Raw genomic sequence first — 13,815 nt, 5'->3', positions numbered from 1 at the left:
AAAATACGGATGAAGTCGCCGGATGTAGCGTCTGTGAATTTCTTTGCGATCATGCTTTTTAAACGAATCTTGGGAAATCGTCATTTTCATAAAGTAGATGGATTATGGAAACTGTCAGGGACAATTGGTATAATTTGAACACGAAGGCCTTGCGGTGGGATCTTTTGCAATGGAAAATATGCTGCAGGACTATTATAAATACGCACAATCGTCAAATAGAGCATGACTGAACGTGGTGACGTGGACTGCAACGACATAATAAAGCTCTCAAATCGCTTTAATAAAACGTGTTCAATCAAATTCTATATAATTACGATTATCGTTGAAATAAGACCGTTTAACTGAATGTGCAGGTAGCTGGTACAGAAACTGTATTTTGATGAAACACAAAAATATCTTATTTTGACCTGTACTATCATTTCTAAGCATTCAGATCTTTGAGAAAATCGTAGAACTTACCTTCATTCAAAATAATACTAGAATAGAACTCCAAATATTTAGTTTATGGTAGAAACTTGAAAAATGTCATTACGTATACTATGATACTTTGAGTAAAATCAATAACTGTTTAATTTAATAACAGAATACACCATATACCAACACTATGTAGTGAAAGATTAACTTGGCCTGTGAAGAGTAGTGGAATCCACATATTAAGATGGTGTGTAACAGTTCAGTAAAATCCACATTAACATTTAATAGTGTAATGAAATTTGTATTAACAAGCTTTGGGATAATGTAATAGTATAACAACACGGTTTCTGACAGTGTGGTAGAATCTATAATAACTTGACTTGTGAAAGAGTAGGACAATCCACGCTAATATAGTTTGTAACAGTGTAATGGAATTTACTTCAATTCATTTGATGACACTGTAGTGAAATTCACACCAAAGTAATTTGTGACAACGAAGTAAAATCCATATTAACTTGACATGTAACAGTGTAGTGAAAGCCGTATCAGCACAGTCAGTGATAGCGTAGTGTAACCCACATCAACAAAGAGCGCAAAGTATTAAGACATATATGGAACAATCATACAACTTACGTTTATGAACATCAGAAGATTATTTTAATGCTCTAAGTATTATTTATTTATAATAATTCATGTTTACACTTTTTAATGTAATATCTGGAAGACCAGCTCTTCTCAAACCTCCGTCATCCACGCCCTCTTTTGATAAATATGATTTTTTTTTTGCTCTTCCTTTCTTTTATTAAATGAGTGAGTTAAGTAAGAGATGAGATATATCACACGGATACAAATTAAAATGTTATATGTGCTGTAATAATTGCTTATTATTTTCATTGACACAAATATATAAAAACGCTTAATTCTGTAATATTTCACAATTAATTTTACCCCAAAGATCATTTTAGTTCCCCTAAAGAGATGTTCCATACTGTGATACGCTATATCTTTGAAATACAGCTTTTAGTAAAACATTTCAATGATGTCTGTTTGTTTTGAATTTCGCACAAAGCTGCACGAGGGCTATCTTTGCTAGCCGTTTTTAATTTAGCCCTGTAAGACTAGAGGGAAGGCAGCTGGTCATCACCACCCGCCGCCAACTCTTTTTACCAACGAACAGTGGGATTAACGGTAACATTGTAACGTCCCGCGGCTGGAAGGGCGAGCATGTTTGGTGGGACGGAAATTCGAGCTCGCGAGCCTCGGATTAAGAGCCCAGCACTCTAACCATCTGGCCATGCCTGGCCTTCAGGAATGCTTAGGAGAGCTATTGCAGAATAATGCAAACGAACCAAGTAAATATAATTCCAGATAGTAGTCAAATACAAAGATATTTGCTTGTTTATATTTAAGCACACAGTTACACAGTGGATTATCTGTGCTGTGCCCATCACATATATCGAAACTCGATTTCTAGCGTTATAATTCTGCAGATTTACCGCTGTGCCACTAGATGGCATTTGTTGTAAGTCCATAAAATTACCACTGTCCCATCAGGAGACCATATATATATAAGTATAGCATTAAAAACTTGATATATTAAATGTTCAGTTACGTACAAAGATACTTTATTGTTTAGTTATCACATATAATAAAGCAGCAAGTCTCATTCATGCGTAATCAGAATAACAGACAACTGAAAATTATCATTCGATATTGAACTATTGCAAAGGTTTCTTGACGTCTTGGTCTAGCATGTCCAGATGGTTAAGGCACTCGACTCATAATCTGAGGTTCGCGGGTTCGAACCCTGGTCGTACCAGATATACCGTTTGGTGTGACGGAGATTCGAATTCCCAACCCCCGGATGACGAGTCAAGTGTCTTAACCGCCTGACCATACCGCGTTATATACGTGTGTCGACAGTAAGTTTTGTTAGAACACTAAATTCTAAGGTTCGATTCTCCACAGTAGATAAAGTGCATAGGGCTCTATGCGTATATTTGCTCTGAAAACAAACGAACATAACTAGCACATAGACGATCCCTGTAGCGGTAATTGCGAAGATAACCCATCGTACATCTTAACAAACGAATAAAGCAGAGAAAAGGAAAACTTTGTTTAACAAAAATTGTAAGTCACTTTGCCTCACAATATATTCAAACTTACTAACTTTTTTAAATGACGAAAGTAAGCTAAATAAACGTTGTAAGTTTCACACGTTTCTTCGATTTTTATTGGTTGTACATAATAAAACACACCAAACATGCTCTCCCTTTCAGCCGTGGAGATGTTATAATGTCACGGTCATTCCCACTATTTGTTGATAAAAGAGTAGCCCAAGAGTTGGCGGTGGGTGGTGATAACTAGCTACCTTCCCTCTAGTCTTACACTGCTAAATTAGGGACGGCTAGCACAGATCGCCCTCGTGTAGCTTTGTGTGAAATTCAAACCAAACAAACAAATGACAGTGATTCTACTTCAGGCTCTTCACATTTTTTAATGTGCGTTGTTTTAAAAGTGACATTCATTTAAAATGACAGAATAAAGACCTTGTGATGGCGGACGCTGATTGTCATCTTGTCGGCAATATTACAAACAACCCGACAGTTTTGTTCTAGTGTTCATAATGTGCCGTTCGCGTTGAAAATTTTAAAGCATTAACTGTTTCATGTATTTATTTTAAACCAGCTGAGTTTATTAAAAATGAATCTCAAAAAGCGTAAAAATGAACTTGTTTAGTCTTGGCCAATCGTATTGTGTTTACTGTCTCTGATTTTCAATATTTAAAATTATAAATATTCCAACTGAAGAACGTTAAAATTGTTCAAGTATGTATTCAACGCCAGAGGGACACTTTTGGCTTTTTTTAAAGTTGAAACGACTTTCGTATTTGTTTACATTAATCTGTGTTTGGTAATTAAGTTTCTTTTAAAATCTTGAAATTAACTCTAATTAAACGAAATGTTGTAATAAACATAAGAACGGTTGCAATTAATTAATAACACTAGAAAATTGCTGTTCATATATATACATATAATTAATAGAATACGACAATCTTCATATCATAGTATATGATCGAACTGTTTTCAAATCACGATCAATCAGAAGTAATCCAGTTGACTGAAGAAAAAAATCTACATAGCATGCCTTTGGTGATTGTAATAATTGTGTAAAGAATTATTGGAATTTTGGAACTGCCCGAGTGAAAAGATGTATATTAAAACCGTCACTAAATGGTTGTTTCAGAATCAATATGTGGATGAGACAGTAACATACGGCAGAACACTTTTGTTGTTATTTAGTTTTTACAATTTGATATAACCTTCTTAACTCGTTACTAATAATTTAAAACACTTCGAATATTTGAATAATATGCAACTATTACCTCACAATCAATTATTCATAATTGTCCAATGAACAAGCTGGTAACTAATTGTGAGTCTTTTTACTTGTAATGAGTAAAGGTCTTTATATCCAACTACGTAAATTGTATGCAGTCCAGGGAGAAGTGATGAGCCGTGAATTGGATGAAACCAGTTTGCTGCAGAGAGACTAAAGGTTAGGTCTCAATGTCGTTCAGACTTTTTTTTTCTTCACTGAAATCACACATTTCAGTGTGTTGTTTATTTGCCTTAATTTGCATTGAACAATACTGGTAGATCACGTGATCATGATTTTTTTTAAATAGAATACCTGAAGGTGAGGGTAAACTGTCGAGGCATTATCAGGCAAACTTAATGAAAAGTTGTGAACAAAATAAACAAATGTTTCATTATGTTTGGTTTGGTAAAGCTCAAGTCTACCAGGCTTGGCAGTAAGTCTGAGGGTTTATAGCTCCAAAAATCCGGGTTTCGATACATGCGGTTGACACAAGCTCGATGGGCAACTTCGTACTGTACAGCAAACAAGGTCTAGATATTCGCAAAATATGTTTTAGTTATGTTGTGTTACATAAATGGTTAAACAAACTCAACTGGGTATTGTTAATCACACTAGGATAAAAGTAATAATTTATTTTGGAAATGTACGCATTTCCGTGAGGTTTTAAAATTTCTTAGCGGTAATTAAAACGCATAGCCAAATTAATAGATTACACAGGAGATATGCCCCACCAGCGGAGTGTATTTTAAATTCCAAAACAAATTTTATAAACTCCTTGTTGTTTTTCTTAGTGATATTACGTTTGTTTTTTTAAAGCAGGGATCACCTTATGAATACAACGTTTTTTAGACCCTAAGATTGACTTTATCCATTTTTAAATCTTGACATGTAAGACTAGATTATTGTTACCATTGGTTGTGATTCAGTTTGATTCCTGGTATACATGACAAGGACATGAACTGTTCATCCACAGTTACTGTCATATAAAATAACATTTACAGTATACCATCTACGCGTTTCTAGTACATTATCCACTCCTGCTGTTTCAATCTTCGATTTCGTAACGGGGACGCAATAAGTGGGTTCATCCTGCTGCTTGTCGTCGATCAATCACGTAATGTTCGCATGAGCTTCTTGAGATTTCCTGGTGTTGGCTTACGGTAGAACAGTTGAAGTGTGTATGAAAAAAAAAAAAAGATTCATCTCCGGTTGCTGATTAATGTTAACAGATTCGGTTCTCAGGATGTATCGGCTATCAATGAATACCGAATATGTCGAAACCCATTCTTGTTTTTTTCCATTTTCATTATTTTCGACCCAGTTTCTGCAAACCTAAAACTGTTTTCAGAATTAAAGTATTGAGCCCTAACCACCAGGCCGTGCCAGGTCTAAATTTCGTATGACATCTCGTGTCTTGTAAATCGTTGATATTAGGAAAACACTTCGGGTTAAAAATCAATTAAAGACAAAAATATGAAAATCCCAAACCAGAGCATTCTTAAAGGGTTGACCTGTCTCCATCAGGAATATCTTTGAAGGTTGGCCTTTCTTGATCAGGGTAAAACTAAGATGGCAAGTCAAGTGAGAAAGTAAAGGTCGAGTGACGTCATGGTAGAGTATCATAATATCAGAAAGTTTCCAGGAAATTGTTGCAACCGCGACTTATTTACGCTGTATAACATACAACAGGAAATTAGAATGTTACATATAAAAATGTTGAAGAGGTTTTGTTTAAAAAAAGAGAGAGAGAGTGAGAAATGTCATGATAAAGAATATGATTAATGATAAAGTAAAATAAATATATGATAGAAAGACTAATTATAAATAAAACGTTAAACAGACAGAACCAAGCAATCCCCAAGAAGCTTAAAACATTATCATAAGCAAATAATAAGTATTGAAAAAGATAAATGTTTAAAAAAATCACATCATTCATGAGAAAAGAAAGAAAAAACGTTTTATAATGAGCTACTTAATTACTTACTTAGAAACGTTTATACAGATGACACATTTTACTTAGAAACGTTTATACAGATGACACATTTTACTTAGAAACGTTTATACAGATGACATATTTTACTTAGAAACGACTATACAGATGATATGTTTTTCATATGAACAGTCGGTGACGAATCACTTATATACCTTTTTTTTTTATATGATGTTACCTTTTGCAAAGCAACCAAGGTACCAAGTGGTCAGCTATCGGTCAGTTACCTCTTTCTTTCTTTGTGAACATCACGATGACCGAAGAAGGTCGAAACGTTGTTCGCTCCTCTACGCAAAAAATTTTCTGAACCCAAGCCAGCCGATTTTAAATATGTATTTTTCTCTACAAGTGGGTTTTCTCGTCATCACTGATTGCAAGTTACCTTTTATTACTTCTCTATGCAAATTAACTTTCATGGTGTCTCTGTGTCTTGAAATGACGAACTTTTGTATAATGACTCATAGAGAAACATTCAATGGAAAACTACAATATCTTCACTACAATAACTGCCCTCACCCGTTACTTACAGCCAAGCACTCCGAATTAGAAAAGAAAAAAATCTGTACTCATGAAAGATGTCTTCTACTAAATGGAATGTTACCTACAGTCAAACTCTCCTAATCAAGAAAATATGTACTGGCGAAACAACTGATATAAAATACACGGTAGGTCTAAACTAAACCATGTTACAAAGCGGTTATAAGGATGTCGAAAATAAAAGAGAAATAAAAGAAAACCACTAACAACACTCAATGCAAAACTGTCTTTAAACTGTGTAACACTAAGAATTACTCTTGTTATTATGTATCACTTTACATTTCGCTTATTCTGAAAAAGCAAAAACGTTCTCCTATTTAAATGTTATCATCTGTGAATAAAGGTCGTTATGTAACTAACAACTTTATTAAAAAACAACACCTAATATACTCACTGTTTCAGCCGCGAGAACGTTATAATGTGAAGGTCATTTCCAATACTCGTTGGTAAAAGAGTAGGCGGTGGGTGGTGATGATTAGTTGCCTACTCTTTAGTCTTACACTGCTAAATTAGGGGCAGCTTGTGCAGACAGTCCTGGTGGAGCTTTGCGCGAAATTGAAAAACAAAACAAACAAAACGTTCAACATTTGATTGTTTTCTTCCTGTTCACATGTGAAGTTGATGTTGGGATGTATAGAGTTAATGTGATTGAAAAAATTAAGTATGTGTTCTGTAGATTTGAATCCCGCAACCGTGTCATCTACATATCTGTACCAGTATAGTGGTGGATGTAATGCTGTGTTAATTGCTTGTGTTTCAACTTGTGTCATAAAAATATTGAACAGGAAGAAAACAATCAAATATCATTTCTTAACCTCAAAATTTCAAGAACTGATACACAATTTCAAAACGTTCAACAGTCTAAATAGTGCCGTCAGCAGGATATAGGACAGACCCAAACGACTTTTAGAGAGTCGTTTTAACGACCATATAACTTCTCCTAATAGTGAACATTACCAACGCTTCGACCAACCCAATAATTTTGTTAATACAGTAAAACCTATCTGAGCAGGAAACTGCATAGGGCGGAAACCTGTACAAGCCAGAAATATTAAAATTTTGCAGCATTATATTAAGACTTCTCATATAAAAGGCTCTCTATATGGCGGAACCTGCGTAACAAGGACGGAAAACTATCTTTCACCTACCTCATCTATCAACAAGTAAAATGAGTAAGGCAGAAAAAATGTGTTTCATTAAATATTGATTTATTTAAATATTAATAAATTCTTGTTTAATTAATAATTTGTTGAAATATTAATAAATTCTCGGACATTTTGTTACAGTAATATATGTTAAATATATTCTGTTCTTTTTTTCTGTTGTCATTATTTTTGCAGTTAAATAAGAATCATGATTTGTAGACATATATTTGTCTTTTAAGTGCAAAGCTCTATTGTTTAAATAATTCTCACGAAAAATGTAAATTCCTCTCTCCCCTAACATTAAAATGTTATTAATACCCTCATTTTTAAAAACAGCTACTAAATACCCTCATTTTTTTAAAAGTTGTTTGTTATGACGATTCTAGTGAAATCCAAACTCTTATTCATGCAGAAGGTTCTGTGAACGCGGAAAGTTTTGTGAACGTTGACAAGAATGTTTTAACAGAAACTGATTTAAAATCTATAATAGTGAGAAATTTAAAAGATGAACAAAATGGAAAAGATAGTGAGGAAATAGAAATTACTACTTCATCGCAAGCGTTAAGTTATATTAACGCTATAAAATTGTACCCAAATATGAAGGGGGAAAATGAACTTCATGGAAAGGCCGCAGATTTACGTTCTCTTTTAACCGTTAAAACCCATTAAAAACACAAAACAGTTGAAATTGGACACTTTTTCAAATAAATTTCATTAAGATTTTGTGTACTTATGTATATTTTCAATGTTTGTTGTGTTCTTATTCTAATAAATATAGCATAAACAGTATAATAACTTTATTAACAAACGTCTTACTTCCCATGAGTCAAGCAAGTATAACGTTCCGCTTGAATAGTATAATAAAACAGGAAATGCATGTTCACTGTCTCAGCGGGAAAACCTGCTTAAGCCGAAACTTTTGCTCGATCCATGCGATTCCGCCATAGACAAGTTTTACTGTAATATAATTCTTATAGGTTTTGAATCAGGTTTCAATACTGAAGCTGATACTGAAATGAAAGAAACATATTGGTTAGTTACTTTAAATAGAGAATCAGCGTTATGGAATAAACATAGATCCTGGGTATCTTTGACCGTCAGTTAATTATAAAAAAAAACAACTCCTTCTTTCTCATATAGTAAGTTTTGATTGCTAGTTCTTCTTAATAATAAGATATATTATGTTACCAAGTGAATTATTTTATAGAAAAATATGTTCAATAAACAAGTTTAATGTAACAATAAAAATAACTGTCACAGTATTTTGAAATAAACTGTAGGTTTTTTTAGAGCTGCAAACAAACACGCCTTTAATTCGAGTATAAAACTGTCACTCTAAACTTTGGACCTGACAAGCTTTTAAACATAGCTGCAAAACCTGCTTAAATCCATTTGTAGTAGCTTCTATTAAATAAGTTTTTTTTTTTTTACAAGAAATATAAATTGTAATTATGGAAAAGTATGACAAACCTCTCAGGCGTATGAGATATAGAAAACACGAGGTATACGAGACATTTCTTTAACGATTATAGAGAGATTACCGTGAAAGTCCTGACTTAGGGTATCAATAACAAATGGTAAGCCTCTTCTTTGAAATGGGCCCGGCATGGCCAAGCGCGTTAAGGCGTGTACTTCGTAATCCGAGGGTCGCGGGTTTGCGCCTGAGTCCCGCCAAACATGCTCGCCCTCCCAGCCGTGGGGGCGTTATAATGTGACGATCAATCCCACTATTCGTTGGTAAAAAAGCGGGCCAAGAGTTGGCGGTGGGTGGTGATGACTAGCTGCCTTCCCTCTAGTCTTACACTGCTAAATTAGGGACGGCTAGCACAGATAGCCCTCGAGTAGCTTTGTGCAAAATTCAAAAACAAACAAACAATTCTTTGAAATGTTTTATTGTTATTGTAATTCAAACAAAAGGTGTGTTATCAAACACTTTCACTGACTAATTTTTTCAGTGTTAATAATTAGTAGGAGCAACAAAGCCTTTTCTTCGAATTATTAATTCATGTACATTTTTAGTTAGCCCACAGCTAAAAACAACAAAACTTGTTCATAATTAGCCAACTAAAAATGCAATATCATACTTTGGGTTATACAAGAAAAAACATAATTATTGAACATTTCAGTTTTGTCAACGTATTATTTCACCAAACCAACATAGCGATGTTTAAAACCACTACTAATCCTTACAGGTTGTTTGTGAATTTACATTTAATAAGTAATATCGGTTTGAATTTGTAACTCCTAAGTTTGTCCAACGTGAAACCTTTTATGATAAATAAAAATGTTTTACCAGACCTTATAGTAAAGACCAGAGGGAAGGCAGCTTGTCATCACCATTCACCGCCAACTCTTGAGCTACTCTTTTACCAACGAATAGTGGGATTGACCGTCACTTTATAACGCCCCCACTGCTGAAAGGGCGAGCATGTTTGGTATGACGGGGATTCGAATCCGCGGCCCTCAGATTACAAGTCGATTGCCTTAATTCACCTGGCCATGTCGGGCCTTTCTAAAAAGTAGACTTCAAAGTACAAAAAAAGAAAATATATTTTAATTATACGAAACACCATTAGAGGGCAGTATCGAACTAAACCGTTGGAATAATGAATCTGTGTGTCTTCCCATCTTCAGTTAGTTCCAAGACATTTTTCAGTTGTAGAAACAAATATAGTGTATTGAAATTAAACTTTATATATAGTTCCCATTCAGTGTATCTGGTCGGTGGCATACATAACAACAGACGTTCAAATCCTCACTGTTTTAAAAGAATTTATCAGTCTCCCCTTTGTCCCTGTTTGAGAAACAACCGATTCGTAAGATAACTGTCAAATAAAGCTACGTCGGACGAATGCACGGCTTTGTTTCAAACATGTTGGTTCCGTTTTGTAAAATTGCCATGGTTACAGTGCATAACCGATTTTTTAAATTTTCGTATAAAGTAACTTGAAAATTAACGAATAATGATCGGAAATAATATGTGTTTCCACGGGGATTAAGATTTATCGACGTTTATCGAATACATGAAGATGTTATTTAAAGATGGCGATCAATCGATTATATCTCCTTTTTTGTTGTTGTTTGTAGACACCTACCGTGTAACCTATGGCAACGGACCGTTAATGAAAAGCATTTACAACTGAATATTTATAAATTTAACCGAAAATATTCACAGTTTATTTGAATAGTGTTTTAACATGAAAGTAGCACAAATTAGCGATGAATGTCTGAGCTCCAGATATCAGTATTTTTTCTTTGTCATTATTTTTTCTTAGTGTTATGTTACACAATTAAATATATGTACTCTGTCCACTGCAATGATTCGAATCCTGGATTTTAGTGTAATTAATTCATAAACGTAAAATAATCGTTGGCCAAACGGAGGACAGATGTTAGTAACATTTTTTTTTCTAAAGGGAAACCATATGGGATTAACTTATATGTTTATTACAGGGAATCGAGCCTCGGATTTTAGTGTTGTTAGTCCTGAGACTTGATTGTTTATTTTTGAATTTCGTGTAAAACTCCACTAGGGCTATCTTCGCTAGCTGTCCTTAATTTAACAGTGTAAGACTAGAGAAAAGGCAGCTCGTCATCACCACCAACACCAATTCTTGGACTACTCTTTTACCAACAAATAGTAGGATTGACAGTTACATTATAATACTCCCACGGCTGAAAGGACGAGCAAATTTGGTGTGTCGGAGATTCGAACCCGTGACCCTCGTATTGCGAGTCGAGTGTCTTATCCACCTGGCCGTCCTACGACTTACTGCTGTCCCATCAAGGGAAGTCAGTGAAAAGAAACAGAATGTACAGATGAAATGACACGTGATAAAATCAAAACTGTAGTTTGATGTATTTTCATTTAATTGAAATTTAAATAATTTGGCTCATAATTACATAATATCTCATATATAATCAATCATGCGAATGACACTAACATTCACCAATTTCGACTGTACGGTAAAATTACACGTAAGAAAAATGGATTATCCGGATTATCTTCTGGTGGGACAGCGCTAAAGTCTTCGGATGTACAACACTAAAATCAAGGTTTTGATTCCACTCGGTAGACACAGCAAACAGCCCGAAGTGGCTTTACTTTAAGAAAACACACGCACATTATTTGGATTATCTTATGGGAACTTATCAAAACAGCTGTTACTGTACCGGACTGTGGGGCTGAGGTCCTACCACTGATAAAAACAAATAAATCGCGATTAGCTCGCCGGGACAGTGGATGAGTGCGTTATAAGAATAAAAGTAATATTCCAACGTTCAGACTGACAAGAGTGACCCAAGAATTTGGTGATTGACGATGTTAAATAACTGCCTCCCTTTTAGTCTTTCAGATCCAAACAAGTTATGTCTATACACAGAGAGCTCTCATATAGCTTAGAGCGAAATTTCAACAACAGTAACAAAACAAAAAATCGAAAGAGTGGTTAAGGGTGGTGCGCGTCTTGCGCTTTTCATAACGTTTCGAAGACTAGTTTTGAGAGATAGTGCTAACTAAGAAGAAATTTGTTTCTTTGTAGTTAAGCACAATGCAACACAATGAACTGTATGTGCTCTACCCCCACGGGTATCGAAACAAAGATTCCAGTGTTGTAAGAGCACAGATATACCGCCATTGAAATAACTTTTTTTGAAAAACTTAAAATTTTTGATTTTCTTATTTTTTATTTTCCCTTTTGCATATCAAATCCTGAGGACAATAAAACAGAAAACGTCTTTTGACAATTGTTTGTTTTTTGTACACATTCGGAGTTTTGTTTTCTTTCCAAATCTGTCTTGCCGATACTACCTACGTATTTCACTGTAATATTTTTGCTCTTTTATATTTATTTCATTCGTGTTTTTTTCAGAATCTGATAAATCCCAGTTTTTAATATATTACTTCTTAAAATTACTGCATCCAACTGTCTGTCCTGGAAAATATGACACTATATAAAACAAACAAAAAACTAAATATACATCCTGAAATCTTGAAATACGAAAAAAAATGGTTCGGTTTTTTTTTTAATTTTGCGTAAAGCTACACGAGGGCCATTTGCGCTAACCATTCCTAACTTAGCAGTGACAAAATAGAAGGAAGGCAGCTAGTCAACATCACCCACAACCATCTCTTGAGCTACTGTCATACCAACGAATAATGGGACTGTCTATTAATCGGTCAGCTTATGAAAATTTATTTATTTATTTAGTTCTGTCAACATTTCATTTTCATAGTTCTGTCAACAGTTCATTAATTGTGGGTACAAAGAAATGTTTTTCTGTTAATTTTCAGCTTCCCATTAGTACAGCAATAAGTATACGGATTTACAACGTCACAATCAGCGGTTTGATTCCCATCAGTAGGCTCAGCAGATGGCCCGATGTGGCTTTGTTATAAAAAACACATTAATCTTCATTCTACCAATGTATTTATTTATTCTCCGTTTTTTTCTTTACAAGTTTGGCTGATATTTCACTATCCGTCCAAATCCGGATCTGCCACTACTGGATAAGGTTTTCCTTGTTCAACTTTCTGTAAACATCTAGCAGGTCGCATCGCTTAAATAACTTCAACATTAAACTGTTAATTACGCGAAGAATTTATATAAATAAATAACTGGTATTAGAATTAAAAATAAATAATGTTATGTTATTAATTCTTAACCTAAAAATCTGATTTGTAAATGGTTAAATAAAAGTGATAATAACTAAAATTTAAATTTGTTCATATCACAATGTTCTTTATTCATGGATATACACAAATTGCTCAGACGATTTTTAAATGTGTCGATTTAGAGTATAGGAAACATTTGGAGCCATTTTGGTTTACTTATATGTCATAGCACACTCTCGTTTGTTTTCACTCGTACGTTCTTAGAAATGTTATTGGTTACTCCTCTCAGAGTATAAACTTGTAATCTTGTGAATTGATTTTGGTTAGTAAATTATAGTCCAATTTGCCAAATAATTTACAAGCCAAAGTCTCGTGAAAAAGTTTTAACCAAGGACACTTTTGAAAATAAGTACCCCTAAGGGTGGCCGTATGCTTAAAGAGAGAATATAACTTTGTTGTTGAAGGGGGCGTTTTATCCTAAACAATACGGCATATCATAATTCACCACAGCCTGCTACGAAACGAGAAGAGCATATGTCATCAATTCTCTGTAGAGTATTGAAAATAAGACTGATGTGATGATTGTCATGACACTGATTAATTACTGTTGCCGTTAGGTGGCGTATTGTCTCGCCTATACATGCGAAAAACAGAGTAATAATAATATAAAAAAATCACCTGCGGGTAGGCGCCATTACTGGGAGTCTTGCGCACGAAGAGCATTCAGCATGCAA

Source organism: Tachypleus tridentatus, chromosome 13 (assembly GCF_004210375.1).
Source record: "Tachypleus tridentatus isolate NWPU-2018 chromosome 13, ASM421037v1, whole genome shotgun sequence".
Taxonomy (NCBI): Eukaryota; Metazoa; Arthropoda; class Merostomata; order Xiphosura; family Limulidae; genus Tachypleus; species Tachypleus tridentatus.
Note: the sequence above shows the minus strand (reverse complement) of the source record.